Genomic DNA, 7,500 nt, shown 5'->3' with positions numbered 1-7,500 from the left:
AAGTGGCAATACAAGGTGGGAAAAATAAGACACAAATGCAGTATAATGAAATCCTTTATTGACTACGTTTCGCCCACACAGTGGAGGCGAAACCAGTCAAAGGATCGCGTTGTGCTTCATTTGTGTCTATTTTTCCATTGTGTTAGCATTTTATACCATTTATCTCCATCAACACAAGGTGTTGATGCTTGTAACTCTCAGCTTATTGAAGAAGACAGCTTGGTTAATAAGCTTCAGTGTGCGGGAAGTTATAAAATTTTATCTTAGAACAAATAAGGCACTTTAATGTAGTGTTGGAAAAGGACTGTTTGCCAGGTTTTCAATTCAGTGACTTGAAAAATGTTTGAAAGCCCAATCAAAACGTTGTCATTTATAAACTTTTTTTTTTTTCCTGTAGAGCATCTTACGTATTCCAATTTTCTGTATTCACACTCGTTATTCAAGTTACAAATTCCCTCTTGAAAATTATGGGTCTAGTTTTAACCTAAAGGTTAAAAATACTAATAATCCTCTTACAGTTGAAGCCTAGAGGCTAAAAATACTAATAATCCTCTTACAATTGAAGCCTAGAGGTTAAAAATAACAATCCTCTTATAGTTGAAGCCTAGAGGTTAAAAATACTAATAATCCTCTTACAATTGAAGCCTAGAGGTTAAAAATACTAATAATCCTCTTACAATTGAAGCCTAGAGGTTAAAAATGCTAATAATCCTCTTACAATTGAAGCCTAGAGGTTAAAAATACTAATAATCCTCTTACAGTTGAAGCCTAGAGATTAAAAACACTAATAATCCTCTTATAGTTGAAGCCTAGAGGCTCAAAATTCTCTTACCCATCATGCTCACTGATTTGATACTCTGACTACTTATTACACAAGAAAGATTTTGCACCGCCTATCGTGAGTCCTGCTCTAAGAATTCATTTTAGCATGCAAATTTGGAACCAGTCCATACAGCTAGTCAAATAAGGTATGGAAAGGACATGACAGGACAAGACAGGGCAGGGCAGGGCAGGGCAGGGCAGGGCAGGGCAGGGTAGGGCAGGGCAGGGCAGGGCAGGGCAGGGCAGGGCAGGGCAGGGCAGGGCAGGTCGGTCTCCCTCCTGGATCACTTGCATTTCTTTTCCGCATTATAGTTGGACGTACCTGTGACGGTTTCGAGTGTTTTAGTACCCACATAACCAGGCCCTTTACCAGGCTTCCTTGTTGATTGCCTGTTCAACCAGGTTGTTGCTTATAGCGGCCACTCATGTTCTTCTGTGGAGCCCCACGAGTAACAGGGAAGAGTTATACTCGTAAGAACTATACAGCGCCTGGGGAATGGCACCTAAACAGAGGTTCAATACAAAGAAGGTATCTTCAGTTATTAGGAACAAGAGCCACCCCCCTCTTCCGGGGAGCTACCATCTGGATGGTATGAGTTGGACCTGACTAGCATGGGCCAGTAGGCCTCTTGCAGTGTTCCTTCTTTCTTATGCTCTTATATAATGCCACACGTAGATGGATAACACATGTGCATCACTTAGGTTGTTATTGTCGGAAATTAAGCTATGTATTGCACATGTGTTTTATTCATCAGCCTCAAGATATTTTTATTGTCGACAATAAAACTACCTAGGTGTTGCACATGTGTCTTACTCATCAGCATCAAGGTACTTTATCGTCGACAATAAAGCTACCTAGGTGTGGTACATGTGTCTTACTCATCAGCATCAATGTACCCCCGTTGAAAGCCCTGCAGTTCGCAGATTTTCACGGTGGAGGCCTCTGATATGACGTCTCTAATTAGCATTCTTTCGGATCCGGTTTGTTAGAAAGTCGAACATCCATCTGCCCACTTTTCCAATTATCCATTCTGCACGCATGGTGAGAGCCGTCGCACCGCGGCCACGCTTAACCAAGCCTTTCCTTAACTATTGTATATTAGGTCAGTATTCTGCTTCTCTTCCACGTCAGAAGAATCTATGTGTTAATGAAGGTATACATGAACATGACCTTAATGGTAGGATACATGGAGACGAAGATGACCTTAATAATACTATATATGGAGACGAAGATGACCTTAATGATACTGTACATGGAGACGAAGATGACCTTAATGATACTGTACATGGAGACGACGATGACCTTAATGATACTGTACATGGAGACGAAGATGACCTTAATGATACTGTACATGGAGACGAAGATGACCTTAATGATACTGTACATGGAGACGAAGATGACCTTAATGATACTATATATGGAGACGAAGATGACCTTAATGATACTATATATGGAGACGAAGATGACCTTAATGATACTGTACACGGAGACGAAGATGACCTTAATGATACTGTACATGGAGACGAAGATGACCTTAATGATACTGTACATGGAGACGAAGATGACCTTAATGATACTGTACATGGAGACGAAGATGACCTTAATGATACTGTACATGGAGACGAAGATGACCTTAATGATACTGTACATGGAGACGAAGATGACCTTAATGATACTGTACATGGAGACGAAGATGACCTTAATGATACTGTACATGGAGACGAAGATGACCTTAATGATACTGTACATGGAGACGAAGATGACCTTAATGATACTGTACATGGAGACGAAGATGACCTTAATGATACTGTACATGGAGACGAAGATGACCTTAATGATACTGTACATGGAGACGAAGATGACCTTAATGATACTGTACATGGAGACGAAGATGACCTTAATGATACTGTACATGGAGACGAAGATGACCTTAATGATACTGTACATGGAGACGAAGATGACCTTAATGATACTGTACATGGAGACGAAGATGACCTTAATGATACTGTACATGGAGACGAAGATGACCTTAATGATACTGTACATGGAGACGAAGATGACCTTAATGATACTGTACATGGAGACGAAGATGACCTTAATGATACTGTACATGGAGACGAAGATGACCTTAATGATACTGTACATGGAGACGAAGATGACCTTAATGATACTGTACATGGAGACGAAGATGACCTTAATGATACTGTACATGGAGACGAAGATGACCTTAATGATACTGTACATGGAGACGAAGATGACCTTAATGATACTGTACATGGAGACGAAGATGACCTTAATGATACTGTACATGGAGACGAAGATGACCTTATCTGTATATATGGAAGGCGACAGGAGTGCTACATGTATGAATTATACCGAAAACTTAAGCAGCATAAACGTTGTTTATTGCTTTAATAAACAGTCAGAGCAATTACAAGAAAGCCACTAGGTTGTGTGTGTGTGTGTGTGTGTGTGTGTGTGTGTGTGTGTGTGTGTGTGTGTGTGTGTGTGTGTGTGTGTGTGTGTGTGTGTGTGTGTGTGAGAGAGAGAGAGAGAGAGAGAGAGAGAGAGAGAGAGAGAGAGAGAGCGAGCGAGAGCGAGCGAGAGCGAGCGAGAGCGAGCGAGAGCGAGCGAGAGCGAGCGAGAGCGAGCGAGAGCGAGAGAGAGCGAGAGAGAGCGAGAGAGAGCGAGAGAGAGCGAGAGAGAGCGAGAGAGAGCGAGAGAGAGCGAGAGAGAGCGAGAGAGAGCGAGAGAGAGCGAGAGAGAGCGAGAGAGAGCGAGAGAGAGCGAGAGAGAGCGAGAGAGAGCGAGAGAGAGCGAGAGAGAGCGAGAGAGAGCGAGAGAGAGCGAGAGAGAGCGAGAGCGAGCGAGAGCGAGCGAGAGCGAGAGAGAGCGAGAGAGAGCGAGAGAGAGCGAGAGAGAGCGAGAGAGAGCGAGAGAGAGCGAGAGAGAGCGAGAGAGCGAGAGAGAGAGCGAGAGAGAGAGCGAGAGAGAGAGCGAGAGAGAGAGCGAGAGAGAGCGAGAGAGAGCGAGAGAGAGCGAGAGAGAGCGAGAGAGAGCGAGAGAGCGAGAGAGAGAGCGAGAGAGAGAGCGAGAGAGCGAGAGAGAGAGCGAGAGAGAGAGAGAGAGAGAGAGAGAGAGAGAGAGAGAGAGAGAGAGAGAGAGAGAGAGAGAGAGAGAGAGAGAGAGAGAGAGAAATTGATTGTATTAACATTGGTAGAATTACCGACAATACGTTTGGTAAAGGACAAATGCAACTGTAACATTTTGTGGCAACGTTTCGCTCTCCAGCAGTTTTGGAGAGCGAAACGTTGCCACAATAAAATGTCTCATTAGTTGCACTTGTGTCCTTTTACCTAACATTATTATTACTGCCCAGTATACCAGAGAGAACTAAGCAAATGTCTTCACTACAATCACATCTTGCAGTTCCGCTTTAAGTACATCCCTCACTATTATATTAATATGCAGTGCTAAACCCGTGTGGGTCATTAAAGCAGTAATGACACACACACTCTACCCAGCTGTACTTACCAAGTCGCGTATGTAACCAAGCCTTAGCCTAGCTATCGTTGTCGTATGGCGGCTGATGCTAGGTACACAGGTAGCAGGAGGTACTAAGGATTCCCCACAATAGGAACCACAGCTAATATTACCTTTGATATACCCTTGACGGGTTTCAAGAGTTGTCCTAATCCCGCAGCCCGGACCAGGGACAATCTACTGGTGTATCAAAATAGGTCATCTCGAGACAGCAAGCAAACGATAAAATTTAACCTGTCACAAAGTGTTCTTCAGATCATGATTTTTTTTATCGAGGTCCAAAAGGGATACTGATGAAGAACCGAAAGAGTATTAAGGACTGACAAGGATACTGATGAAGGATCGACAGGTACATCAAGGATAGAGATAGTGATCAAGGCCCGAAATGGACATTTACGAAAGTAAAAAATCCACTTCTAAATCGAGAAGTTAAAACTGCAGCTAATAACAATTGCAAAAATACTCATTTTTGGTTTCACAGAACTAGCTCAGTGTCATATTACAAGTCACAAAATTTGGAAGAAGTTGAATCTTTGCTCTTCACAAGAAGAGTTGGCTGGTGGCCAGCAGTTCCAGTTAACTAGCGCCACCGCTGTCAATCTCTAGTGGGAAGAGATGTAAACAGTAATTCTATGACACATTATAGAATTGTTTAATATTGGTCGTCACTGTGTAACACATTCTTTCAGAAAAAGTTCTGCAGACGATCTGCTAAGCCTCTCCACTCTGTGGCACCAGTCAGTGGATGACGCCAAGACCAGTTAAGTAATTGGCACCATTCACTGGATGACCCCAAGACCAGTTAAGTAATTGGCACCATTCACTGGATGCAGAGGTCTGAGCTTTGCTCGGACCTCTGCACACAATTGTCCTCAAAGATTTAAGTTACACCATGAATTAAGGAAAGATCCTGGACTTCGCCTTACGAAAGCAAAACAAATGTGATAGCAATTATGGAGAAGGTAGATTATAGGGGGAAAATAACACTATTAGAAGACAGGATAACTGACGTGCCCTCTTAACGCATCAACCCGAACTGGTGTTGTGCCGGAGATGTGAAAGATGGTTAATGTAATTCCTATATTTAAATCAGGATATAAATCAATTCCATCAAATTATTGTCCGGTAAGCCTGACGTCTATAGTAGGCAAATTACTAGAATCAATTACAGCCGATATTATTAGAAGCCAGCTTAATGAGCATAATTTGATTAACGAGTCTCGGCACGGATTCACAAGAGGTCGATCCTGCCAGACATATTTACTAGCATTCTTTAATAAAGCATTTAAGACAGTGGACCTACTCCTAGGCTGAGGGACTGACTACCTCTTCTTTTGTACAAAGTTCTAGTCTTTACATCACTGAAGGGCACTGAAGGGCAAAACGTCTACAAAGTGAAGATACCCAGATGTTGCATATGTATCTTCTGCTTCAGTGTTCCTATATTCTTATGTTCTCATCTACCACACCTGCCTCATCTACCATACCAGCATCATCTACCACACCTGCCTCATCTACCATACCAGCATCATCTACCACACCTGCATCATCTATCACACCTCCATTATCTACCATCACACCTCGCACCAACATCAGGTAAACAACGCCGTTACTCCTGATAAGAAGTCGCCAGGTTGGCAACAACAAATAAATACCTGGGATTAAACCACATAAATATTGAATGGAGAAGTTGTTTTCTTTGATGTGTTGGTCTGTGTCAGTGTCTTTGTTTCTCTTTCTCTCTCTCAATAATTTGTGTGTGGGGGGATGGGGGACAGCGGAGAAGCAGCAACAGCCTAGTTGACCAGTCAAGCACCAAACAAGGATGGCCCAGGGCCGGGTTGAAGTAGAAAAACTCTCGAAACTCATCAAAGGTATACAAAGAAGCAGAAAAATGGACGGAAACTCGAATCGTGGTCCACTGTTTAGTCACAGACGTTCTTACAACTTATCCCGAGTATATGGACTATCTGGCTTTGAGAGGTACGAGACGATATATATTGAAAAATTCTGGTGCTGTGGCACGAGACAGTAGAGTCACACTTGGTGCCGCTGATACAACCAGGTCACAGTTGTGCTGCTGGTAAAAATCACGCTATTGTAACCTCCGTGGCTGAGTGCTTACAGCGCAGGGCCTGGTATACCACCGTTCGAATTCCCGTCCATCGTTCTGGTTATTGACTGAAGTTGCGTATGGGGATGATTGGCCGCTCACTCACGAAACAGGAAAGATTCCCTTACCTTTATTCCGAGCCAGCGACGTCTGTAGCAACGTCAACAGCGACGTTAGCATGACGAAAACACTTTCGTTCCTGCACCAGGTTTTTTCACTTATTCATTACATTAATTTATGTTTGCACATGCTCGTGCACACAAAAAAAACATACGTATGTCTTCTAACGTGTGTTTTCACAGTGTGTTTTAAAATATACGTTTATAACGTAGGTTTTCCAGCATATATTCATAAAGTACGCCTGCTAATGTATCGTTTCAACGTAGATTTTTATAACCTATGTTTTCTAAGGTAAGGTTTATAACGTAAATTTTAAACTTGCGTCCACTCGCTTCTCTAAGTTGTCTTAAGTTTTAACACTCGCTGAAGTGTCACTTACACCGCAGTAATATACTTTAAATACACAAATTCTTCACAGTAACACAGGCGACCAACACTGGTGAAGCAACTCGGCTATTAACTCAGAGATGGGTGGTGTTGTGGGGTGTTCCTCAGCAAGCTTGACCTGCCTTTCACGCACTTTCTGGCCCAATCACAAATCTAGAATGGAGTGTCGGGCCAATCAAAACTCAAGAAATACGAGCAACTGCCCGGAATCGCTTGTCAGGCCACTGTTACTCGCTTCTGTATGGGTGAAAACGCTGTCAACACACACAAATCATGACTAGCAAACTGAGAAGGGTATATGTCATTCTATCGTAAAATATATACACCGTGGGGTATATTCCTCTCAATGTATATATTCTCAGAGTTTACCTTAATCCCTATTGTAGGGATAAAATATTCTTGACTGGCTCGAAAAGTTTACTCACAGCCTTACTGACCGTAGTGAAGTCGATAAGCTTTAAACCCCACTCCCCTCAAGGAAGGTTCCTTGATGTTGGTGAGGGGCTCTTGATTT

The 7,500-nt window shown here is 42.8% G+C and overlaps 1 long non-coding RNA gene across 1 annotated transcript in view; it reads right to left on the bottom strand.

Moving 5' to 3' along the window:
• LOC138855002 (uncharacterized) overlaps positions 1 to 7,054 on the bottom strand; it is a 465,781-nt gene extending 458,727 nt beyond the window's left edge. Inside the window, exon 1 of the long non-coding RNA XR_011394167.1 lies at positions 6,608 to 7,054. This is a non-coding gene — a long non-coding RNA (uncharacterized lncRNA). The remainder of the gene's footprint in view (positions 1 to 6,607) is intronic.
• Positions 7,055 to 7,500: the final 446 nt, after the last annotated feature.

The sequence above is a fragment of the Cherax quadricarinatus genome, chromosome 78 (assembly GCF_038502225.1).
Source record: "Cherax quadricarinatus isolate ZL_2023a chromosome 78, ASM3850222v1, whole genome shotgun sequence".
NCBI classification, from domain to species: Eukaryota; Metazoa; Arthropoda; class Malacostraca; order Decapoda; family Parastacidae; genus Cherax; species Cherax quadricarinatus.
Note: the sequence above shows the minus strand (reverse complement) of the source record. Positions and strands in the feature narration are given on the sequence as shown.